Source organism: Callorhinus ursinus, unplaced genomic scaffold (genome assembly GCF_003265705.2).
Source record: "Callorhinus ursinus isolate GAN/ISIS: 27379988/994484 unplaced genomic scaffold, GSC_fseal_2.0 scaffold13, whole genome shotgun sequence".
Lineage (NCBI taxonomy): Eukaryota > Metazoa > Chordata > Mammalia > Carnivora > Otariidae > Callorhinus > Callorhinus ursinus.
The window spans coordinates 12,611,810-12,637,932 of record NW_027397075.1 but is presented as its reverse complement, the minus strand read 5'-3'; the positions used below and the strand labels follow the sequence as shown (position 1 = coordinate 12,637,932).

Here is a 26,123-nt window from a genome sequence, read left to right as displayed (position 1 = left end):
CAGGTCATGATCCTGGCATCCTGGGATCGAGCCCTGCATCGAGCCCCGCATTGAGCCCAACACTGGGCTCCCTGCTCAGCGGGGAGTCTGCTTCTCCCTCTCCAGCCTGCTTCTCCCTCTCCAGCTCCCCTCTCTCACTCTCTGTCAAATAAATAAATAAAATCTTAAAAAAAAAAAAAGTAAATGAATATAACAAAAGAAGTACAAGACTCTCACCATGAAAATTATAAAACATTGTAAACTAGAAAGTAGATTGGTGGTTCCCAGGCTAGGGCTTGAGGTAGGTGAGGAGTTAATGCTAAGGGGTGGGCACTTCTTTTGGGGGTGATGAAAATGTTCTGGGAAGATGGTGGTGATGCCCATACAACTTTGTGAATATAACCACCACCACCGAACTGTGCACTTTAAAAGGATGAGTTTTGTGGAATGTGAGTTATATCTCAGTTAACAAAGAGTGAATGAAGAAGAAAAACATAAAATGAACAAGAGTAAAGGAGACTAACTACTTACTCAGAGCCCCTTCAGACTTCCATCTCAGTCTAATCTTTGACCCCTTAGCCCAAAGACACATCCATGGAAATTTCCACTGGGGATAAACTGAAATTTTTGCTCATACTGCCTCCTCTTTGGCAATGTTCCAGGCATCTTCCCTCTGTGGTTATGTTGACATGGCTCATAAAGCAATGGGAAAAAAAAAGAAAGAAGAAAAGAAACCCCTCCATTTGCACCCACCTAGCTTGCAATACCACCATAGAGAAAACAATCCAGGTCCTTTCACCGATTTGCAGTGTTGGTCCTCTTCGACTCAGCATCTGTGATTTTCAGGGTGGCAAATACTAAGATTGTGGTCTGATAATAGTATGTGGTCTGTTGCTTATACTTGAAGGAAGTACAAAATATCCATTAGGAGCTGATAAAGATAAAGATGTAATTTTTCCCACCCAATCTATAAAGATGGATACCTATAGGGGCACGTGGGTGGCTCGGTCAGTTAAGTGTCCAACTCTTGATCTCAGCTCAGGTCTTGATCTCAGGGTCATGAGTTTAAGCCCCATGTTGGACTCCACACTGGGTGTGGAGCTTACTTAAAAAAAGAAAAGAAAAAAAAAAGAGATGAATAGATACAAATACTTTGTGCAGTTCCTGGCATACAGCAAGTGCTAACTTTCTCCAGGAAGGAGGAATGTGTCCATGTAGAGACAGTGTGGTCTCCACGGCAACAAAGCAAACTGGCCCACCCAAGGGACTGGACTTCTGACCTGTACCCCAACACGGTAGCTAATGACAGAGCCAGCCTCGGGCTCCCACAGCCTCAACATCCCCCCCGAAGACACCCGCAGTCCCTACCCGCACTCTCCACCCTGGGCCCCAGACTCTCAGCTATCCTGTGACATAGAGGCTGGGCTTGGGGGACCTCGGGCACCCGACACACCCAGAATGTCTGCACCACTCCCCAGAGCCAAAACACCCTGCTCAAAAAACAGAGAAGTGAAACCTGTAAATAATCAAAACTTGTTTCCAGACCTTCGGAGTTCTCCCACCCTGACCCATCTATCGTGTGTGCGTATACTCTGCCTCCCCACGGATCCTGCCTCAAACACCAGGGGCATTAACCTGTTCTTCCTCAGTCCTCCCGGCTGGAGCAAATGCTTCACTCATGGAATCAGAAGCTTTCTGCCTTCACACTCAGAATCCAGCTCTGGAAGAGTAAAAGTGGGATCGAATCTTTGAATCTTCAGGCTTGGCTCAGGAGCTTGGATGGAGCCAGCAGGCGAGGGGCGCTGGGTGAATAACTGAGCAAGTCAGGTGATATTTTTACATCTTGCAATGGTAATTCACAGAATTTTCCTTTGAGTAATCATTGATTACGCCACAGTTTTAAAAATTAGGACATTGGATTACAAGCATATATTTTTTTTATTGTGGTAAAATACACATAACATAAAATTTACCATTTTAGCCATTTTTAAGTATAAGTTCTATGACATGAAGCATATGCACAATGTCATGCAACCATCACCGCCATTCACCTCCGGAACTCTGCCCCCATTAAACAGGAACTCCCCGTGTCCCCTCCCCAGCCCCTGGTAGACACCATTCTACAGTCTGTCTCCATGACGCTGACTGCTCCAGGGACCTCATATAAGTGAAATCACACAATATTTGTCTTTCTATGTGTGACTCACTTCACTTCGCATAACGTCTTCAAGGTTCATCCATGTTGCAGCATGTGTCAGAATCACACAGTTTTTAAAATTTTTTAAGCTTATTTTTTTAGTAATCTCTACACCCAGCATGGGGTCAAACTCACGATCCCGAGATCAGGAGTCGCGTGGTCTTCTGACTGAGCCAGCTTGGTGCCCCAGAATCACACAATTTTTAGCAGACATTCACTGGGTCATCAGAAAATGTTGATGACCTTCTGTTGCAAGCAGGGCTGGTACTCAGTGTTCTAGCTAAAACAAAATAGAACAGAACAAAAAAGTAAACGATAGAGTCTCTGCTCCAAGGTGTCAGACAACTCATCTCATTTTTAAAGGGTCCAACGTGTTACTAAATGAGAGACAGCCAACACAGCTGGCCTTCCTCTCTGCCCTCGAGAACAGCTTTCTGCACTCCAGCCTACAGACTATAGCCTATTTCCCAGGTGAATCATGGATTCCAGAAGACAATTTAAAAACGGAATTGGCTAATGGGAGGAATTTCAGGCCACACTGGGGTAGCAAACAAACAAATAACTGATAGATTCGGTTATCCACTCCTCGGGTCATGCTCTGGAAGAACATCAAGTGGACAGTCTATGGCTCTTTCCAGAAATCCTAAGAGGTGCCAAGACTTTCCACACAATAAGACTGCTCCCTCGGCACCCACCACCCCTGGTGCACCTGCTGGGAGGCCGCCAAGAAGGCCTTGAATGGACTGAAGATCCACTGAGCTCCTACTCAAAGCCAAGTAGCACACTAGGTGCTTCCACACATAGTATCCCATTGAATAATCTGAACAACCAAATCCAAGAGACACCATCACCTCAAGTGTACAGATGCAGAAACGGAGGCTCAGGTGAGCTAACAGACAACCCAAGGTCACACAGCTAATTCGTGTCAGAATTGGGCAAACAAATTCAGGCTTGTCAACCTCAACACTCTTTTCTTTCACTCATGATGCCTCTCATTCCGTGACAGGGAGTAATACGTTCCTCATCTCCAGCCCCCACGCTGCTCCTCCATCAAAGACCCCAGACTTACATCTCGGGAAAATGTCTCAGTGGTAGGACCAGCCGAAAGCACAAGGAAAGCTGTTATCCTCCACCCCGCAGGGATCATAAAGGGGGCTGGGGGGGGGTCCCTCCAAAGAAGTCTATCTGGAAAGGACAAGATTTCTAAGAGCCCTTAAATAAGAAAGGAGAAAATTCCTACAGCACCAAGTTTAAGCATGGGCAGGGCTTCTGACTGAAACGAAGAACACTCAGGCAGCTTTTCTAATAAACGATGGCTGAGTCATACAAAGAAGGAAAAGTTGGCTCCAAGCTGATTCTGAGAGAAGGGTGCCCTCTGTAAAGTGCCTGAGTAGGCGTCTCTTGCAGCCATATCCCCCACTCTCTCCTCCAATACTGATGCCACACCTTCTGGCACTTTCTCGTGGATAGAAGCTGCAAAAAACAGGAGGCCTAGCCCAACAGCTTTGGGAGAGCTCGCTCTGGCCAACTAAATAACTGCTGGGGATGTTGGTGGGGAAGACATCTCCACATGGCGAAATGGATCGTGGCTAGTCTTGTACACCGGCCACAGGATAATCTGAGGGTCAATGGCAAGTCCCAGCCAGAAATACTTCTCCACGTCACTGCCTCTGAGATTTCACCTTTAAAAATGTCTTTCTCAGAAGGCTATCAGCCTCATAACAATCACAAAGTCACTGTCCCAACATGGGATATGACATAATTCACCCTAGATTCATATGGAAGAGCACGGACTAAAGAATATCTAAGAAAATTTGCAGCAGAACCAAGTGGGGAGAATTTACACTCCTTTTTTTAAAAAGATTTTATTTATTTGAGAGAGACAGTGCAAGCCAGAGAGAGAGCACAAGCAGGGGTAGGGGCAGAGGGAGAGGGAGAAGCAGACTCCCCACCGAGCCAGGAGCCCAATGCGGGGCTAAATCCCAAGACCCCAGGATCATGACCTGAGCCAAAGGCAGATGCTTCACTGACTGAGCCACCCAGGTGCCCGGACATCACATCCTGATATGAGAAATAATGATTAAGACGGCACGGTTCTAATAGCAGAGGGATAGACAACACACTAGAGAACAGACTAGGGAACTCAAAAACCCATTCAAATATAGAAACTTGATACTTACCTGGCAGGGGAGATACCATGATCACAAATATAGAAACTTGATAAATATCAGAAGTGGCTATGAATATTGGGAAAAATGTGGACTATTCAGTAACTAGTGTTAGAGTTAAACAAAAAAGTCTTTCTTTAGCTTCCTTTCCCCAGAAGTCCTCTTGGGAGGCGAACATTAATCAACTCCTGATAAAGTGTTAGGCAGAGAATCAAATGGATCTTGGAGGTCACATGATCCTGCCCAGTGCAGGAATCTCTGACAGTATCTGCTTGTATATCCCAGGGATATGAAAATCATAATCAGGCAAGGAAGGCTATTCCACGGCTGTACAGCTCCTGTAAAGTTCTTCATATTAAGCCAAAATATTTTCCCACAGCTTCTTCCCCTCCCTATATGGCACAGGATAAATGTGCTTCCTCAAGGCTGCCTACCAAGGCCCCGAGCACCTCCTGAGGACTGCTGTTCTCTCTGTCATGCTTGTGGCAGGACATTCAATACACATCCCCCCTTCCAGGATGCCTCTGATGGACTCACTCCAAATTATCAGTAAGACCTCTCCCTGTGTATGATATTTGTATACACACACACACACACATCCTAGTAACAGGGAGAAAAGCAAAGGGCTCCAAACTGAGGTAACACAATAGACCCAAACGGAGTCCCAGATGTGTTAGTGGGTGTTCCTGGCAATCTGGCAGACCCCCAGGCAGCAGGCATTCACAGCCCCTGATCCAGGAGCACTCTGCCATCAAAGTCATTCATTCAGTTCCCCTCTCATACTCTGCTTCTTCCCATCCATCTCTTCTTTTCTCCTCCTTTTCCAAGTGTGTGGTTGATTTTGCCACATTTCCCAGTCACTACAGCATGGCTCTCGAAGCCGGGCCCTCGTGGAGGTCGCTGGCCGCTGTTGCTCAAGGAACAGCCTAAGGAGGCTCATCAGGAGCTGGAGGCACTGCAGTTTCTCTCAGGAGGCGACAGTGAGCAGGACCAGCCTGTGCCTGACCTTCACAGTACAGCTGGTGTCCAAAAGGGAGAACAAAAAGGTGTTCATCTCAGTTCAAGGGGGAATAAGAGAACACAGACTTCTTGGCTGTCATGCTTGATTCTGAAATCCAGATGGAGGGGACTCAGTGAGAATCACTGTGTGACCAGCTGCTTCTTGTTGGTTATCACCTGGGGCTGTGAACAGGTCCTCAACCCCAAACATCAGCCCCAGTATCTGTCCACCTATCACCCTTTCATCACTCTGTGGTTTCCAGTTTCCTCTATTAAAATAAAAATGCCACTTAGGAATAAATTTAACCAAAGACATATAAGACTTCTATGCTAAAGGCTACTAAACGTTATCAAGGGAAATAAAAGAAGACCTAAATAAATGAGATGTACCATGTTCATGGATTACAGGACTCAATATTGTTAAGATGTCAGTTCCCTCCAGATTGATCAACAGATTCAATGTAATCCCAATCAAAATTCCAGAAGGCTTTCTTTTCAGAAATTAACAACCAGTCAATTAAATAGAAATTTAAACAATTTAAGTAGAAATGAAAAGGACTAGAACAGCCAAAATAATCTTAATAAAGAACAAAGTTGAAGGGCTTACCGTAGCTGATTTTAAGATTTACTATAAATAATAATAAAGAGAGTTTGGCGTTAGCATTAGGGTACACAAATAGATCAATGGAACAGCAAACAGAGTCCAGAAATAGACCTACACATATGATCAACTGATTTTCAACAAAGGAACCAAGATATTCAATGGGGAAAGACAAATATCTTCAACATTTTTGGACAGACATAGAGATAATTTTCTATCTAAGAGGGAAAAAAAAGTGAACCACAACTCCATACATCACACCAAAACCTAAGCTGAAATGGATCCTAGACCTAAATGAAATATGGCATCTTAAAAAAAAAAATGAAAAAATATCTCCTTGACCTTGAAGTAGGCAAATATCACTTACGCAAAACACAAAAAGCACTAACCATTAAAAAAATTTACAACTAGGGGCACCTGGGTGGCTTGGTCAGTTAAGTATATGCCTTCAGCTTGGGTCATGATCTCGGAGTCCTGGGATCAAACCCCATGTCGGGTTCCCTGCTCAGTGGGAAGTCTGCTTCTTCCTCTCCCTCTGACCCTTCCCCCACTCATGCTCTCATGCACTCTGTCTCAAATAAAGAAATAAATAATCTTTTTAAAGAAAATTTACAACTGAAATTCATAAAAATTTTAAATTTTCAACACACCAACCTTAATGGCTATAATTAAACAAACAGACAACACCAAATGTTAGTGAGGATATGGAGAAACCAAAACTCTCATACACTGTTGATGGGAGTGTAAAATGGTAAAACCACTCTGGAAAAAAGTCTATCAGTTTCTTATAAAACTAAAAATAAAACCATAGACTGAGCAATTCCATTTCTAGGTATTTAAGAAAAAGGTAAATGAGGGCACCTGGGTGGCTCAGTAGGTTGGGCGTCTGCCTTTGGCTCGGGTCATGATCCCAGGGTCCTGGGATCGAGTCCCACATCAGCTCCCTGCTCAGCGGGGAGCCTGCTTCTCCCTCTCCGTCTGCCGCTCCCCCTGCTTGTGTGCTCTCTCTGTGTCAAATAAATAAAATCTTAAAAAAAAAAGTAAACATATGTCCAGGAGAAGACTTTTACAAGAATATCCATACCAGCTTTATGTATAATAGCTCTAACTTGGAAACAGCCCAGATGTCCATCTGAAAGAAACTGTGGTAAAGTCATTCATTCTACTCAGGGGGTTAAAAAAGACACAAACTACTGTCATAACAACATGAGCAAATCTCAAAAACATTACGCCTGCTGGAAGAAGCCTTACACAAATGAGCACCTGATACATGATCCGAATTATAGGAAGTTCCTGAACAGACACAATTCATCTCTGCTGGGAAGACGCCACTGTGGCCTCTTCTGAGGGTACAGCAGGACTGACTGGGAAGAGGCAGCAAGGGCTTTCTGGTGTGACAGGAATGTTCCATATCTTTTTTTTTTTTAAATAACAGCTTTATTGAAATATATTTCATATGCCATAAAGTTCACCTTTTTAATCGGGGCAGCGCAGTGGGTTTTAGTATATATTCATAGTTATGCAACTATCACTACTGTCTAGTTGCAGAAGAAACCAGATACCCACTAGCTCAGCCCCAACCCCCAGCCCAGCCCTAGAGAGACCATTTCACACCATTCTGTCCACCACCCATCTGCTTTCTGCCTCCATAGATCAGCCAGTTCTGGACATTGTGCAGAAATGGATTCATCTATTCTGAAGCCTTCTGTGTCTGGTTCCTTTCACTCAGCATCATGCTTTCAAAGTTCATCCAGGGGCGCCTGGGTGGTACAGTCGGTTAAGCATCCAACTCTTGGTTTTGGCTCAGGTCATTATCTCAGGGTCATGAGATCGAGCCCCACATCAAGCCCCTCATCAGGCTCCACACTCAGTGAGGCGTCTGCTTCTCTCCCTCTCCCCTTCCCCCTGCCCCAGCTCATGTACTCTCTACCATAAATAGATACATCTTTAAAAAAAAAAGTTAATTGTGTTGTAGCAGGTGTCCATACTTCTTTCCTACTGCTGAGTAATATGCTGTTGTACAAATACACCACATTCTGTTTATCCATTATCATTGCAGCTGATGGACATTTGGGGAGATGCTTAACTGGAAAAGGCACAAGGGAATGAACTCTCGTGGGTAATTAACATAGCAGCTACATGAGTGTATATATTGGTCAAAACTTACTGAACTGTGTACTTAATTGTGCATTTTATTTTAATGAATAAACTATAATTAAGGAGCACCCGGGTGGTGCAGTCACCACCAGTCAGTTAAGCATCTGACTCTTGATTTTGGCTCAGGTCGTGATCTCAGGGTTCTGAGATCGAGCCCCGCGTGGAGTCTGCTTGGGACTGTCTCTCCCTCTGTCCCTGCCCCCTGAGCTCTCTAAGTAAATAAATAAATCTTAAAAAAAATAATTTAAAAAAAAAAGAGGCCCCAGGAAAAAAAGAATAAAGAAAGAGAGAATACAGGAAGAAAGGAAGAAATGAAGGAGGGAGGGAGGGATGAGCAATCACCCAAGCCAGCAGCACTGGTTTCCCTGTGGGCTATAGCAATTGCTCTCAGTGGGGATCAGGCTGTGCCAGGCTTGCCTGTGACCCTGCGATAATCAGAGCATACACCTCGCAGGGCACATCCTGTCCTGCAGAGAAAACCCACTGTGTGAGGCCAGCGTGCCCGAGAGGGCACCCAGCTGGGCAGCAGGGCATCTGCTTTGGGCTGACCCATCCCCGCACAGGCCCCTGAGTCTGAGCACACTCTTTTTTGAGATCATCTGAGTTTGCTGCTTACAAAGCAACTCTGTAATGCCAAGATGCCTTTATGGGGAGATGTTTCTGCTGCAAAAGGGAGATGTAGCTGGTTAGTCTGGCAGTTCTGTCTCTTGATGTAAATCAATAAATTGATGTCAAGTTTGCCATTTAAAAATATATATATATTTTTTAGGTCCAAAGGGCAGCCGTGTCAGAAGGGAGGGAGGAAGAGGCAGGGAAGGAGGCCTGAAGACTTGGCCACCACTTGCACCTGGACACTCTGGACAAAAATGGTCAAACAGTGGCATTTTCATTTGGCTCAACCTTGAGACCATCTGGTGGTTGCAAGACTCTGTGCAGGGTTGGAGACCTCTGTTCTAATTGTGTTTGGGGGTGGGGGTGGGAAGCAGGGCACATGCAGAAAAAAATAACTCATGATATAGGCGGCAGACGCCAAGCGCTGCCCCAGTGCAGGCCACAGATTGTGCTCGCCGTGAAGGATCAACAGCAGAGAGGCTGCTTCCCACCATTCTGTCCACACGTGCTCCGTGCCAGGGCTCCGGATGCCGGGATTCATCACGTGTGGCCCCACGCTCCAAGATGCTCCCTCGTGGTCTAGGGGCACAGACTCAATTGCAAACAAAGAACTGGAAAGCACTGGGGTAGTCATTAAACGGAGGGGCATCTGCCAATCTAGGGCTTCTGCCTGAGAGTGGGGGGAGCATGGGGGAAAGGGGGAGACAGGCTGGGTCAAACTGGGGACATTCCAGAGAGAAGAAAGAAAAGGTTCTCGGAGTATCAGCACAGAAGTGGAAAGATGCACAGACAAAGGAAGGTCTCATTTTAACCAGAGAAGTGCTCGTAGTCACGCTCATCAACAGGAACCAAGGTTGAAGTGCATCTAGCTGGAGGGAGAGGGGGTTGGGGGAGACCACCTGAAAGAGCCAGCACAAGCTCCTGAATGATAGGGAAGAAGCAAGACGTGCAAACAGGAACACACAGGGCGCCTGGGTGGCTCAGTTGGTTAAGCAACTGCCTTCGGCTCAGGTCATGATCCTGGAGTCCCGGGATCGAGTCCCACATCAGGCTCCCCTGCTCAGCAGGGAGTCTGCTTCTCCCTCTGACCCTCTTCCCCCTTATGCTCTCTCTCATGCTCGCTCTCTCAGATAAATAAATAAAATCTTTAAAAAAAAAAAAAAAAAAAGGAACACACAGCAGAAGCTGGGTGTCCTGCATGGGGCAGGCTGAACAATGTCCCCCAAAAGATGTCTACATTCTTATCCCCAGATCCAGTGGCTATGTCACCTTACGTGGAAAAAGGGACTTTGCTGAGGTGATTAAGGATCTTGAGACGAGAGATTACCCTGCATGACTTGGTGGGCCCAATATAACCACAAGGGTCCTCATTAGAGGGATGCAAGAGATCAGAGTGCATAGTAGATGAAACCATGGGAGTCAGATGTTGGGGTAATATGAGGAAGGGTCTGCAAGCCAAGGAAGGCAGCTGACTCCAGACTCTGTACGACAAGGAGATGGAAGCCTCTCGAAGGAACACAGACCTACAGACCCTGTGGTTTTCATCCAGGGGGACTCATCTCAGACTTCTGACCCCAGAACTGCAGGCTAATATATTTGTGTTGTTTAGGGCCACCGAGTGTGGTAATTTGTTACAGCAGCAACGGGAACCTCATACTTTGCAGAATCAGTGGAAAAGCAACTTACACAGAGCCCCCTGCCTATCCCCTCTCCCTACCCTCAGCAGATACGTTTCCCTCCCAAAACATCATGCCACCAAAAAGAGTCGGGATGCAGAAGTATGGTTAGCAAATGTGGTCCCACTAGCTGCTGCTTCCTTCATCCACTCACTTAGCAAGTGACAGGAACAGAGCAAGGTCCGTGATCCATACCCATATCCCTGCCCTCAGCGAGCTCAGAGTCTAGTCAGGGGTACAGACGTGTCAACAGCTGGTCACCACCCAAGGAGGTAGGCAGGGGGGAACACAGCAGCACAAAGGAGAGTCAACTGGCCTGGCTTCCCAAGGATGAATGGCCCACCCAGCACAGTGGGTCTCAGCTGGGCAGAGGGAGGATGAGGGGGAAGACAGGCAGATGGGACTGCCTTTAGCAGAACGGAGGCAGCAGGAGATATGGCTCGCCTGGGGGAACAGAGGCCAGAGGCCGGGATAGGTGGCTCCTGGTTACAAGGTGGAAACAACTGCTTCATGGCTGCTTTCTTGGCCCTGTGTTGGTCAGGCCCTGTGTTGGTCAGGCCCTGTGTCAGGGCCAGGAGCTTCAGGAAGATTCATGGCAGAGATGGGCAAGGGTTCTAGGGAAAGTCTTCCTGTGCAAACACAACCTGAACCTTCAAATTCCAAGCTCCAGTACCCAAAAGAGATGGTCCAGGTGGGGAAGACCCCAGGGCTAAGCCCTCTGACCCTGTTCCTCCCACGCGACACCTCATCCTGGGATTCATCCCCCTGCAGGGCCACGGCCACAACACGCAGACCTCAGGGGCCACGGGCTCCCTGCCGCCCCTTGCACCAAGAGGCAACGCAATCTTACCACTGCTTACCTTCAGGAACACAAGGAGGAGGAGATTCCTGCCCTGGGAGTAGCCTAGCTTCTCCAGCGGGTTTCTGACCTGAGCCATTCCCAGATGATTGACATCACTGATGACAATGAATGAGCCAACTGGGTTGTCATAGTTGGATGCAAAAAACAGCCCCGCTGTTGAAACAGCACTGCGCTTGGGGAGTGACCAGACGACGTTTGGTCCCAAGGGTGAGGAAATCTGGGGATGGAAAGAAGGAAGAGAAGGGCAGAAGGGGAGGAGAGGGGGGAAACCGGGACAGAGGTGGAGAGAAGCAGGAACTGCATCTCCCCTTGCACAAGGGACGCAGTTCAGACTTTCTAAGACAGAGAAAGCCTTTTAGGATCCCTGACCTCAGGGAACAAATCTGGGCCACGGCAGCATTGCAGGCTGAGGCCACAGGGACAGAGTTCAGGCATCTAACCCACTGAGGCCACAGACCTTATCTATCATGCAGATCAGAGCAGGAGAGCATGAGAAACTGTATTAAATACCAAGGGGAAGATTTTGCAAATAATTTTTTTTTAATTGTCACTACTTAAGTGCAAAGACTCTGAAGTCTGAGAAGCAACATTTTATTCTAAGCAATCAGAGATAAATAAAAAGGAGAACTCTCTGTACTGAGTGAGTCTGCGTTGGTGTGGGCCCACACTCGGCAGAACATGGCGGAGGGAGTGGGCAAAGTTGCGGAGCTCCTCAGCACAATTTCCATTCCAGATGGTGCCGGGGGGGGGGGCGGGGGGGGGGGGGGGGGGGGGCGCTGCAGCTGAGAAGGGAGACAGCAAACCAGGAGAGAAGCCCGCTCCACAGAAAGCCACAGGAGTCACGTGGGGAAGGGCGAATGTTTGCAGCTCAGGTGCATAGAGGTGCCCTGAGGTCCATGATCCCGGCTCCGCCTTTGCCATGAAGGCTCTGGAACCAGAAGCTGTTGGTGGGGCTACAGGAGCTGTGTGGAGCTTGAGAGGAACAGGCAGGAGAGCGAGGAGCTAGGATCTCTATTACTAATTGGCCATGCAGCCCTGTGCTGGCCACTTCCTCTCTTGGATCCGGTACCTCGTTTTGAAAAGGATGGTGGGTGGAGGGCTGACACTCTTTTTGGTAATGCCTAGGACCTCCGGGAGCATCATCGTTGGACGAGAGGGGCTTGACAACCCTCTCCCCCCAATTCTACCCAAATATGCTGCTGGCACTTCTCACCTTCAGATATTTGCCATCTTTTCTCTAGCTTTCTTAGCCCCTTATCTTTCTTCCTGGGCCAGTAAGCGTGCAAGGAGGCCTCCAGATCTACCCAGGGGAGATGTGCGAAGTTGGAGTCATGCAGAGTGAAGCCTCAGGAAAGCTCTCCGTACTCATGCAATTCTGTGATTGAAGCCCAAAGGCTCTCAGCCTGAGAAAGCACAAGGTCTTGGTGAGGCTTCCAGGCCGGCTTGGGTCTGGCCTCAGGCCACAGTGACATATGCAAGGCTGCCTTCCATTTCAGTTTTCCTCTTCCCCAACTCATGACACCCGTGACTCTTATGCCCTCAAAACCCAGCTTCACTTAGACTGACAGGACAAAGAAGACGGACAAACAGTGTGACTTCATGCACCACAGACGATGAAGGGGTTATGACAGGTGTGGGTATGGGGGGGGGCACTTTTAGGGCCCTTATGTAATACAGCTCAGGCAACTGCTCCCCCGCATTCCTGATGGGCTCCGCCAACCGTGACATTCTCCCTCCCGTGAGCCTCTGCAAGTCCGGCATGAGGGCGTGAGGCCCAGAGATACCCCAGTCTGGCTGATTCTGCCCATCTCTGCCAAATAGATGACAAAAGACGTCTCCTGGATTAGAAGAACCTAAGACAGAATCAGACTTGAAGGAACAAAATTTGATTTGGGAAACCAGAGGGAGACAGGGTGACTGAAACTCTGGGGAGGAATGTGGATTCTGCTCAAGGGGGTCATATTCACTCCTGCTCAACAGAGCTGGTTAATGCAACAGCAACAATCGCTGTTACCACCTTTACTGTTTTACTTCTACTTCCAAAAGGCAGCATTTTAGAACACCTTTAATGGAGAGATACTTCACATAGCATAAAATTTACCCATTTAAACCACACAACTGAACGGTTTTTAGTATGTGTGCAGAGTTGTGAAACCATCACGACTAAGGTGAGCACATTTCATTACCCCGGAAAAGGAAGCCCATGCCCATTACACTCAGTGCCCATGCTGCTCCTCCCCACCTCCCAGCCCTGGGCAAACATTATTCCACATAGCATTCTGCCCCTTTACATACTTTTCCTACAACGAGGGTGGTAAGATCTTAGTAAGATCTCATGACCCATAAACAAATCACCAACAAGCACAAGATGCTCAACATCACTCATCATTAGAGAAATGCAAATAAAAACAATGAGATACCACCTCAAAACCCATTTAGGACGGTTGTTGTCCAAAAAACAGAAACTAGCAAGTGTTGGCGAGGATGTGGAGAAATCAGAACCCTCGTGCACTGTTGGTGGGGATGTAACCTGGTGCAGCCACCATGGAAAATAGTACGGTGGTCCTCCCCCAAAATTAAAAACAGAATTATCATATAATCCAGAAATGTCACTTCTGGGTATATACCCAAAATAATGGAAAGTAGGGTCTTGGAGAGAGAGTTGCACACCCATGTTCATATCATTATTATATACGCAGAATTATTCTGCATAGCCACAAGATGAAAGCAGCTCAAGGACCCAACAACTGATGAGTAGAGAAATAAAATGGGGTCTATGTGTACAATGGATGCTATTCTGCCTGAAAAAGGAAAATCCTGGCTCATGTCACATCACGGAGAAAACTTGAAGACATTGCGCTAAGTGAAAAAAGACACTCACAGAAAGACAAATATAGTGTATGATTCCACTTACGTGAGGTACTAGGGTACTAAAATTCATAAAGACAGAAAGTAAAATGGTGGTTGCCAGGGGCTGGGGTTGGGGGATGGGGAGTCAGTGTTTAATAGACACAGAGTTTCAGTGTTCCACGAAGAGGAGAGTTCTAGAGATGGATGGTGGTGATGGTTGTACAGCTTCTCCCTCTGTGATCTCTCTCGCCCTCACTCTCACTCTCTCTCAAATAAATACATAAAGTAAAATAAAATAAAAAACCAAAGGGTTTTCCAGGGATCCTGGGTGGCTCAGTGAGTTAAGCATCCAACTCGTGATTTTGGCTCAGGTCATGATCTTAGGGTCGTAAGATCAAGTCCCACGTCAGGCTCTGTGCTCAGTGGGGAGTGGACTTGAGATTCTCTTTCTCCCTCTCCCTCCCCCTACTCGCATGCTCTCTGTTCTCTCTCTCTCAAATAAATAATCTTAAAAAAAAAAGGGGGGGTGCCTGGGTGGCTCAATCGTTAAATGTCTGCCTTCGGCTCAGGTCATGATCCCAGGGTCCTGGGATCGAGCCCCGCATCGGGCTCCCTGCTCCACGGAAAGCCTGCTTCTCCCTCTCCCGCTCCCCCTGCTTGTGTTCTCTCTCTCGCTGTCTCTCTCTCTGTCAAATAAATAAATAAAATCTTAAAAAAAAAAAAAAGCAAAGGGTTTTCTCCCACTGATAACAAAAGAGGAAGTCAGAGACTCAAAGCACGGGGGGATGTGAGGTCCCACGGCTGGACTGAAGGTGGAGGGACACGTGGAAAAGACTGAGTGGCCTCCGGGAGCCAAGCCGAGAGCAACCCCCAGTCAGCAGCCAGCGTGGCCTGCCTGGACCCATGACCAGCAGCAGTGGGACATAACGAGCAGGTGCCATGTTGAGCTGCTACGCTGGGGCACTTGTTAGGCAGCAATAGAAGACGGATTCAGTCTCCTAATTAGGGCCAGAAAGGGAGCAGAGATGAGTCTCAGTGATTGACTCTGTCTTCTTCACATATCTTCACCACCTCCAGAAAGCTTACCCGCCCCTGAGAGCCGTTGAGGATCTTTGCCTCTGCCTTCCTCTGTCAGTAATTATCTACCACTCCCTTGGCCCTGCGCACGTAGGCCTGCCAGCCCGAACCCCCTGCTCCTCCACACTCGCCTTGTCTCCTCAAATCTGGTCTAAGTGCATCCAACACAGAAGCCAAAACTTGACCTTTTTCATATTCCCCAAAGCTCCCAGTACAGGGCCAAGCACAAATAGATACTCACAAATATCTGGTGACTAAACCATTTCCTTTCAGCTCCAGTGACCAGCAGGGCCAACAAAGGGATTCAAAACCAAGGTGGACACAGACACTCGGGGGGAGAGCCTTTCCCATTAGACGGGCTTCACCACCCCCTGGGATTAATAAAGCACCGAGATGGTGACACCCCACCTCAGAAGCTTGACCTTCCATTAACACTAGCCACTCAGTTTCCTGGCATGCATCAGGCTACCATTTCTCTGAAGCTTTTTTTTTTTTTTCTGTAATGTTTTTCTACAACTGGAATTTGCAAACAAAGGAAGTGAGAAGACAATGACTCGAGCTCCCACAAAACATACTACCTGTGTTTTGTTCAGCAACAGCTCTGCCCTGAAGGCCTGCCATGTCCCAGGCACCAAGCTGAGACCCCAGAGACAGGGAACTAAGTCACAATAGCCCCTACTCTTGAGCTGTGGTCCAAGTGTCCCCTAAGTACAGAGGTCATGGCAGAGCCTCTAATACTTTGGAAACCAGGAGATGGCATTTCTTTAGATGGGACCAGGGTATCAGGTTGACTACAGGCAGGCAGGGGGTGGGGCTCCTTTCTGCATTCTACCCTGCCCCTGAGACTCTGGGGCAGCCTTCTGTGCCCCACCCTGGGCGCCAATAACATGCATATGATGTCACTGTCTAGATGTGCAACAGTCTTGGCAAGTTCCATCCAGAGACCTCAAGCACGGATTAAAAAGTAAATCCAGGGGTGCCTGGGTGGCTCAGTTGTTAAGCGACTGCCTTCAGCTCAGGTCACAATCCCAGGGTCCTGGGATCGAGCCCTGCATCCCTGCTCGGCCAGGAGCCTGCTTGTGTTCCCTCTCTAGCTGTCTCTCTCTGTCAAATAAATAAATAAAACCTTTTTAAATAAATAAATAAATAAATAAAAAGTAAATCTATAGCATTTGGATAGACCTTTACAGTTTACAAGGCGCTGTCACATTCACGGTCTCGGCTGATCCTCCCAGGAGCCCTAGGAGGTGGGAGGAGCACATTATCACCTCCCGTTTACACATGAGGATACGGAGGCATAGAGAGCTGAAGTGACTTACCCAGAGTTACCTGGTCTGGAAGCCAAAAAACCACATCCTTCGGCATTGGAGCTAGTCTTTGGGCCTACATGAGAAGTCAGCAGAGACGGGCCAGGCCCCTCCCAGCTGGCCCGAGCCGCTGGTGACTTAAGAGTTTCTTCACAGAAAGAATGGAGGAGAGGTAGGGAATCAGGAATAAGAAGAAAACACAATGATGCCTCCTATTCTAGTAACACTTGATACTTTCCAAAGAACTCACATATTTCTTACCTCATTTGGTTCACAGAACAATCCCAGACGGTCCATAAGGCAAGTATATCGTCGCCAAAACTGGAATCAGGACTAGTCCCCAACTCTCCTGATTCCAAGACCCTTTCCATAAGCTAAGGGAGGGCATTCTTGCCACTTACACCCTCCTGTTGTCCCTTTGGTCCTGAAAGGTCAAGACCGAGAGACCACTGGATGCCCTTCTCTTGTGTGGCCACACAAGTCCAGCTTACAGTGACCCTGCATTTCACCGTGTGTCCCCTGCCAGAAACTGGCCCCAGAAAGCAGCCACTTCCCCCTTCCGGTTTTAGGATTGCTTTTAAAGAACTGATTTTATCAAACCCGTACACTGGGGAGAATGGAATCTGCTAAACTCTTGCTCACCACAAATATACAACAAGATGGAAGTTATCAGGAAAGGGCTGTGGAAGATCAGCACCATGCTGGCTGGTGGAAGGGAAGAGTCTTCATGAAAAATGAAGCTGGGCCTTGAAGGATGAATGGAGAATCTTGACAAGTAGGAAGATGCAGACTGAGGAAACAGCGTGAACAGCTCCCTGCGAGGGCAGCAGCAAGTCCACCTTGGCCCCCCACCTCAGACTGAGCCTGGCTGGGATCAGCTTAGACCGCCAGCTAGCTCTGGGCTGGTTCCTGCCCTGGCACCATCTGCTCTGTCCTTCTTCAGGCTCTGTGGACTTGCAGCACGTCACTCAAACCTTAACCACCCTCTTAACTACTCACCTTTTCTGCTCTCTGGCTGTTTCTCCCATGCATCTTGCCTTCCCAACTAGACTAAAATACCGGTCTCCTGATTCCTTGAGCACAGAGCAGGGGTTGTCTGTATCCTATCCAAGCCAGCATGAGGTGGGAACAGAGTAGGTGCAACAACCTGTTTGCTGGCTGGCTGCCAAAATCTATCGGCCCAAGAATCATGGGACGACAGTTGAACGAACAAGTCGAGCGAGAAGGGGCAGTGCTTGTATCCCTAGCCTGGGACGGGATTAGGAGAAGACACACACTTCTGGTTTTAAGATCACAGAACTGATCTAAATTTAAATCAAGGGGCTCAGATGTGTTGGGTCACTCTGTGGGACTGCCCTGTAGTTCACCTTCGGTTCTCTCCGAGACCACCATCCCAGGGTCCCTTTAATCCATTTTTCTAGTCCCCCGCTTGTCAACATCTTCCCATGAGACATAGTGTCTCATTCCTCCTCTTGGAAAGAGTGATGGAAATGGTGCAGTGGACATTTCCAATCTGGGGACTTGAGGACGATGCCAGAGGAGAGAGGGGAGTCGAGGCCTGGGTGGGAGTGGGGAGGACTCTGGGACACAGTACAGTTTCCTACCAGCTGGCCTCCAAGGTGCTGCAGTCTCCCCTAAAGTGCTGGGTGGACACAACTGACAACCAGGGAGACTGAATAGGGCCAAAACCCAAACGGGTAACAGCACCCCTAGAATGGAGCACAAGTAAGCAATCAAGGTAATCAACTAGGAGCCGGGGGCAGGAGGCAGGGGAAGACCCAAATGCCCAAGTGAGTTCGGAGGCACAGAACTTCCATTTTAGGAACTTTCTAATCCAACCCTCTTCTCTAACCCCACAGGTGAGGTCCTCAAACATTCTTTCCTGTGATAGTCTAACCCTGTTCTACCCAGTGTCTCTCTGCAACTTTGACCTTCCAATCCATCCTCCATATTGCTGCCACAGTGATCTATCTACAACACAGAACAGTTCAGTGTCTCCCCTCCACCTTTAGAAGGTCTGATGTCCGCATGACCCACGAAGGCCCTTCGCTGCGAGACCCAGACAGACCTTCGAGTCTAATCTCCTCTCGGTGTCCCCCTGACTTCATCCCCACGTGGCCCCGCTGCCGGTGATTTACTGCACAACACTCCCCAAAGATGCAAGTCTCCCCCTGGTCGGCAGGGAGGATCCCAATTTCAAGGCCCAGCTCAAATGCCTCCAGCACTGGCTCATCCCCCCAGCAAAGACGAGTCAGTTTCTCTTCCATCCTCCCCAAACACCTCCCTACAGCCTTTATCACCCTGAGTCGAGCTGATTTTATAGAGACTGAGAAACCACCAAGGGTAGGGATAGGTTTTGCCTTCTCGTGGTCCCCCTTGTCCTTACTTCACTCAGCAGGAGTAGGTGGTCAAAAACATGTTTCCTGAAACAACAAACCCCTTTCCTTCAGAGCTGCACAGTGAGCTCCTGGCGGGGCCCGGTTACTACCGAGGTTGTCTGATGCCCAGATCAAGGCACTGTTTTCTCAGCTGCTGCTTCTACCTGTTCCTGTGCCCCTGCAACTGGATGACTCCCCACTCATCTGGACCTTGAGATGCCAGGACAGCGACAGGCATTTGCATGAGCAGGACCCCAAGCTGCTAACTACAAAGAGAGCCTTGCATGCCTCTCCTAGGGAAGAGATCTGATCCCCAAGTGCTTCAAACCCAGCTGTAGGCGGCGACAGAGCAGGTGAGTCATGCCGGCCCACACCCGTTCTCTGCTGTAGGGCCCCAGCATCTGTCTATCTTGGGTCACGTGGGATATGGGTGCTCTGAGCCAACTCAAGTCCCAGGGAGGGGGTGCTGCTGTTCTGGCCAAGGACTCCCCCACCCTTGGTGGTGAAAGCAGGCATGACGGCCTTTATCTATGACAGCAAACATAAAGGGACTCAGGGAGCACAGGGGATGGCCTTAGAGAAGCTGCAGCCCATGATAAAGGTCAAGGGACACAGCTAACCACTCTTGAGATCCCATCTGGACAGACAGATGTGTAGGGCCATCCACCTGCCCAGCCTGTTATCCACTGCCTGCCCTCATCATCTCTTCATTTCCCCAAATTCAAAGTTCCTCAAGAAAAACACAAGCTGTCCTCCACCGCCCATCCTCCAGACTCAACCCAGACATTTATCCTGCAGTTGACTCTTGTTTTAAGCAAAGTCAGCATGTAAAGTCAAGGGATAAATCTTCATTTTACAAACCCCTTTCACTACAAAGAGCTCCCTTGACACCTTCACCCCCTGGTGGCTTACTAAGCTGTAAGGTCCTCTGTGAGAAGTTGGAGAAATGAACACTGTTGCAGGATAGTCCCTGCCCTCAACAAAGTAAATAAGTTGCATATCTGAAGTACTGTAAATACAGGAAATAATGCGTTCAGTCCTTTAGGGGAGGCTCACAAGGTGAGTCTGGGAATCTAGAGGTGAATGAATTTGGAGGGACATCATCAGGGAGGTGGCACATCTGTGGGCTTTAGAGAATGGGTTGCATGTTGCCATTCAGAAACAGGTCAACTGGCCTACCATGTGGAGGAGGCGTCATCAGCAAAGGACTGAAGGAGGACACACAGACTGTGGATGGAATCAAACGTTAGTCAGATCCATACGGAAACCCACCAGGGTGGGCTGAAACAGCACATTCGACATGCCCAAGTCCAGGGACGCAGGCCACAGCACAGGGAAAAGTCTCCAAAGAGCAAGGGTCAACACGAACCCAAATAGTGCAGCAGCAGGCTTTATTCTGGGTGAGAAGTATACCAGGATGGCCTTGGAATCAGACCAGAAGTCAAATGCCAGCTCTACCCTGAACAGCTGGGTTTGGTTACCCACCCAAAGTCTTGGTTTTCCATCTGCAAGGCCCCTCCCTAGCACTCCCTACCTAGTGTCTCACTAAGAAATGAAATGGGATGATGGAGAGCACCCGTGGGGCATAGTGGCAGGCACACAGAAGGTGATCAATCTATGTTAGCTTCCTCCTCCGTGCTTGAGGAGCTGGGACAATGAGCGAGCGACAAGTGCAAGACTGGGTGGGGCTCTCTAGGAAGAAAGAGACCAAGGAAAGGGGACTGTAAAGACAGGAGATGGTGCAGGAAGAGGGACAACAGAGAAAGGAAACAATATCTTTACGCTGAGCTTTCTGCTCCACAGCAGGCCATTTTAGGGATGCTGGTAAAAGTCCCCACCCCACTGGTAGCTAGTTTATCCCTGAAGAACGCCGTGTTCCAAGAGCAGCACCAGCGATGCAGTTAGCAGAACTGAGCTTGTGGGTGGAGCAATGGGTAGGAGCTGAGGCAGCACCCTGGACCCCTGCCCAGATGGGGGCACCAGAAATCAGGACTGGATCGGGATGGCTTCAGAGAGAGAAAACTGCTTACTTACAAGGGCTTCCACTAGGAAAGCCCAGAAGTCCAAGGTTTTTTTCAGATCTAGATACCTGCTCTTTTAACCTGAATACCTGGCTCATTACAAGCTGGCAACAGAGATACCAACAGACACGGGACCCACCTTTGCAGAGAGCCTCCGGTCCCATGGAGAATAGACACACTAAGGATCTTCAGGGAGATGCACCATCTAATCCTATGTGTGTTTGCTCCTCATTCATTCATTCATCCATCCATTGCACAAACGTCCACAGAGGAAGCACCATACACAAGATACGATCCCGGAGAGGCAGGTGGCAGCTTAGCTGTTCACATCTCCATTCCTCAAGTTGTTTCACTAGTCAGTTTCCTTACCTGTCAAATGGAGAAAACGGAGTTTAGAGAAAATGCACGGGATAATGGACATACCTCACACAGATTAAGTACTCAAGACTTGTAAACTCTTAATAAACCAGTAGAAGTAAGGTTGCAGTTTATGCTGGATGTCTTTTATTTGCTCCTCCAGGTCCTTTTTGCATCCTTTCCACCTGTATTGTGCCCTAGAATTAATCTGCATGGGCTAATCAACACTCCCTTGACCTCTGACTTCCCACTGGGTTTGGTCCATGAAGAGCCTTGACAAATCAGTGGGGGTTTTATTCCCCCAACTGCCATCCTAAGCCCCTTGACCTGAAGTCCCAACTCTAGTAAGATGACTCTCTACACGGCCTCTCTGCCTCCAGGTGTTTAAGACCCCACTGTTACTAGCTCCAGAACATTTCACTGTCCAGAGTTGTTTCCCACACCCTGCCTCAAATTACCCATTCGAAATGTGCCATTTGTTTTGTGCTGGCCCCTAACATACATGGTGCAGGAGAGTGAGAACAGGCCTGGGAATCAGGAGACCTGTGTCCCATCTCTGCCACAGCTGATTCTGTGACCCTGAATGCTCTTTGCTTTACTAGGTGTCCAGCTTCTTCATCTGTAAAAAGAACAGATGGGGCCACATGGCTCTCTGGAGCTACAATTCCCTACCACTACTGGCTGCTCTGTGAAGTTAAACCCAGAAAAGGGATGCACATAAGGGAATAAGGCTTCCTGGTGCGGAGGGCAGGTTAGCCAGCTAAGCCCCAACCCAACTCATTCTTGCCCAGGGGGCACCTCACGTCTTTCCAAGGACTTCCCTTTTCCTCCCAGATTCCCTGGGAACCAGGTGCCCAAATGGTCTCCACTCCAAAGCAACAGCCAAGAAAACCCAGGAAATTACAAGTAACCAACTGGCCAACCCTGATGTAGCCACAGGGGCCCCCTCCCAGGTTCTGGTATGCCCAGGGGGCCAAGCAGAGGAGCAGGTACACACTGCCCGTGAGCATTCTCCACAGGGCTGCGGAGGGACATGGCCTCTCACAAATGGTATCTAGGGCAGAGGGAGCCACCCAAACCAGCATCCGGTCAGAAAACCCTGAACTGAGATCCCAATCACGGGACACGTTTCAAAGAGAGGCTAAGGACCAGTTGAAGGGATAGTAGAGAATCTCTGGAGTCCGTTTTGGCTTCTAAAAGTGACTCAGGGAACCCCAAGATCCATGAGAAAGACATTCCAATGAGAATATCACCCTCCCGAGCGTCGCCCCCCCCCCCCCCCACCAAATCTGGAGTTTCACCTGCCCCAATCCACCCTCACCCAGAGATAGCGCAAAGTGCCAAGGGAGGACTGGGTTTCTAATCCTCAAGGACAGGAGGAAAGGGCAGTTTGGATACCAAATGCTCTGAGTTTCTGGCGGGGTAAGGGAGGTGAGACAATCTCTTCAAATCTCAGTCCCTGGGCTGGCCGCAGGTGCAAACCGCAACCTGAAAACTGCCAACACCAATCTCTCTGACGTTCTTCACTTCCCCCAAAGGCCTCCGGAAACCGGTGGTCTCTCCCCATAACTCTGAGCAACTTCAAAGCCTTTCCCGGTTCCAAATCAAAACTTCCGAGACACTCAGGGCTTCCAGGGGCCGAAGAGCGCACAGGACGGCTCGGGCCCAAGGAGAGCAAAGCCCGAAGACCGGGAGCGGAGGAGGACCTCTGCGCTGAGTCACCGCGCACACCGCCTCGCGGAGCACCTCTTCCCAGGAAGCGCCGCCGTGCGCCTGCGCATGCTCGAGCCTCAGCGCGTGACTCGGGAGCGCGCAGCTCTGGAGGTGGGGGCGGGCCCCTAGTGGAGGCGCATGCGCGGGGCGGGCTCGCGCGGGCGGGGCTTGGCGGGGACTGGGTTCCTCTCCTCCCCCGGCGGTGTGTCCGCAGGTTTGCCGTAACTAACCTTCCTCTGGCATAGCCGTATGTGCTGAGAAGCCGGCTTGTGGGACGAGGCCAAGATCGGCCAGGGGCCAGGTTCCCCCATCCTCTCGTCCCCCGTCCAGACCGCCCTGTTCGGGGCCTCAGTTTCCTCTCGAACGCGAGGGGGTGCAGCGGGGAAGGCGGACCCCGCCGCCGTGAGGACGCGGGCCCGGAAGCCCGTCCCGCTGGATGATCTGCACCCCCAGGCCGGGGCCAGGAGCAGTGGGGGCCAGGGCCCAAGAGGAGCTCCTAAGGAGGACCGGACTGCTGAGGTGGGCTTCCTCCACCGCCTCCTTACGGGACTCCAGCACTGGTCCCCCCTCCTAGCGGTGAGGCAGCATCTGGGGAGGACAGGGACCAGATGCCCCCCAAGCAGCAGCCCGTGGACCACATAGGCTGGGTTGCCAAAAGAGACTCCTTGGTGCCAAGGCTCTGGTCTCTCTGTGAGTCCCGGTGCTGCTGCCCGCCGGACCTTCCCTGCTTCTTCATGGCCCCCCTCTGTCCAGAAACTTGTAGCGGCCTCAAGCCCAGACTCCTTGAGCTTCCATGTAAGGGCCATGTTTCCCTAACCCACCTCATCTCACCTTGACTCCTCACTAGCCATACACAGATGTCTTCCTTTCTGAGTTTGGGTCCTTGGTCTTTCCCCAGGATCCGCCCCCCTGGTCCCTGCCCTTCCAAACCGCCCGTCCTTTAGAGTGGAGCTAGAATTCCACTCCCTTTCTAAGCTTGGAACCCCCAGGGTGTCCCAGTATTCCCAGGAGAGTCCTGATGTTACTATGTAAAGGGATTCTCCTCCCCAAAGGTAATCTGTTAAATGTTTAAATAGTCTGTGTGCATGGGTAGAACTTTTCAAATAATTACATTTACAAGTGAGAAAGAAAATCCTTTGCCCGACCATGTGTCTTGTAGTATGATTGGGACATGTGGGCTTGTCATTCCCCAGGATCTGCCTGGTCACTCCAGTTCCATGCCTTGTGTCCCTAACTGGATGGTTAGCCCCCCTAGGACAGATATTATGCCTGAACAAACGTGTAAATTCCAAATCTTTTGAAGTTTTGGTGGGAAAAAAATCAGAAGTTTGGAGAATATGTAAAAATAACCAACAAATAATTTTGCACTCATCACAAATACAAAATCACTCTTTTTCATGTGTCAGAAAAATGTAGTGTCCCAATTGCTCTAAGCTCCAGGTTAACACAAATCAGTGTGATTGACTGTAATAGAAGGAATAGTGGGATGGGTAGAAAATTGGCCCTTTAGTTTGGTTTGTCATGTTTTATTTAGCTGGGTGAATTTGGACTTAACTTCTCTGGAGACGCAGCTTCCCCACGCTGGATTTGGATTTAAGGATAATAAATATGCCTGCCCCATCTAATTTATAACATGATCAGAGTGAAGATCAAATGTGAAATGGAGTTAAGGATTTGGTTTTTTTTCTTTTTTTGTTGTTCAGGAAATAATCCTCAATAAATTTTCTTTTAAGATGGTTTAGGGGCGCCTAGGTGGCTCAGTGGGTTGTGTCTGATTTTGGCTCAGGTCATGATCTCAGGGTTCTGGGATCGAGCCCTGCACCAGGCTCCCTGCTCAGTTGGGAGTCTACTTCTCCCTCTGCCTCTTAATCACTCTCTCAAATAAATAAATAAATTCTTAAAAAAATAAATATATTTTGGTTTCTTTTTTTTTTTTTTTTAGATTTTATTTATTTGACAGAGAGAAAGTGCACAAGCAGGGGGAGTGGCAAAGGGAGAGGGAGAAACAGAATCCCCACTGAGCAAGGAGCCCAACAAGGGACCCGGAGATCATGACCTGAGCAGAAGGCAGATACTTAACTGACTGAGTCACTCAGAGACCCCTAAGATTTTATTTTTTTAAGTAATCTCTACACCCAACATGGGGCTTGAACTTAAAACCCTGAGATCAAGAGTCGTATGCTCTACGGACTGAACCAGCCAGGTGCCCCGCCTTAATAAATTTTCTAATGCAGGCACCTGGGTGGTTCAGTTGCTTAAGCATCTGCCTTTAGGGCGGAGCAAGATGGCGGAGGAGTAGGAGACCTAGATTTCGTCTGGTCTCAGGAATTCAGCTGAATAGGGATCAAACCATTCTGAACACCTACGAACTCAACAGGAGATCAAAGAGGAGAGTAGCAACAACTATCTGAACAGAGAAGCGACCACTTACGGGAAGGTAGGACATGCGGAGAAGTGAATCTGAGGCGATATTCGGGAGGATAGACGGCGGGGGAGGGGGCCTCCGTCGGCAGCTTCTGGCAAGTGCTAGAGCCGCGGAGCACAAAATCGGAACTGTTAGAAGTCGGCTCTGCTGAGGGACGTCGCTGCAGTGGCTAAGCAGAGGGTGGAATCCTCCCGGGAGAGTGTGGTCTCGGGACCCTTGGGGTCACAGAAAGACCAGGGGTGCCTGAGTGCGCCAGAGCTCCCAGGTATTGGAGCGGGGAAGCCAGCTGCAGAGACGGAGCTGAGGTGCGGGCTCTCAGCTCGGGGTTGCCATAAACTGTGATCCGCGGCCCAGTCGGGCCACTGCTCCTCCAGCAGGGACCCAACAAGAGGCAGAGCAGGGGAGACTCCCCTTCCTTCCCGGGGAGGAGCGGCGCAGGAACGCACCGCAGGGATCTGCTGGGTTTGGAGACTCCACACGGGGTCGGGTGCCAGAGATAGCAACGCTCGGTCACAGGCCAGGTGAGCGCGGAGAGCGACCGGGGACACGGGAGTGACTGCTTTTCTCTGGGGGCACACTGAGGAGCGGGGCCCCGAATTCTCAGCTCCTCCGGGTGGAGATTGGGAGGCCACCATTTTTGCCCTGGTCCTCCAAGGCTGTACCGAGAGCTTGCAGGGAACAAAAGCTCCTGAGATCAAACCCGAGCAGCTTGCTTAGCCCGGACCGACAAGGGCGGGGCAATTC

At 49.3% G+C, this 26,123-nt stretch overlaps 1 long non-coding RNA gene across 3 annotated transcripts; it reads right to left on the bottom strand.

Annotated features, from left to right (window-relative positions):
• Positions 1–1,898: 1,898 nt before the first annotated feature.
• LOC112813859 (uncharacterized) lies at positions 1,899–23,017 on the bottom strand. Of its 3 annotated transcripts, XR_012380462.1 has the most exons (5): positions 22,640–23,017; positions 21,024–21,253; positions 11,250–11,468; positions 6,806–6,951; positions 1,899–2,456 (listed from the first exon to the last, which is right to left on the bottom strand). It is a non-coding gene; the product is annotated as an uncharacterized lncRNA (long non-coding RNA). The 3 variants fall into 3 exon arrangements; XR_012380461.1 differs by lacking the exon at positions 6,806–6,951; XR_003205598.2 differs by lacking the exons at positions 6,806–6,951; positions 11,250–11,468.
• Positions 23,018–26,123: the final 3,106 nt, after the last annotated feature.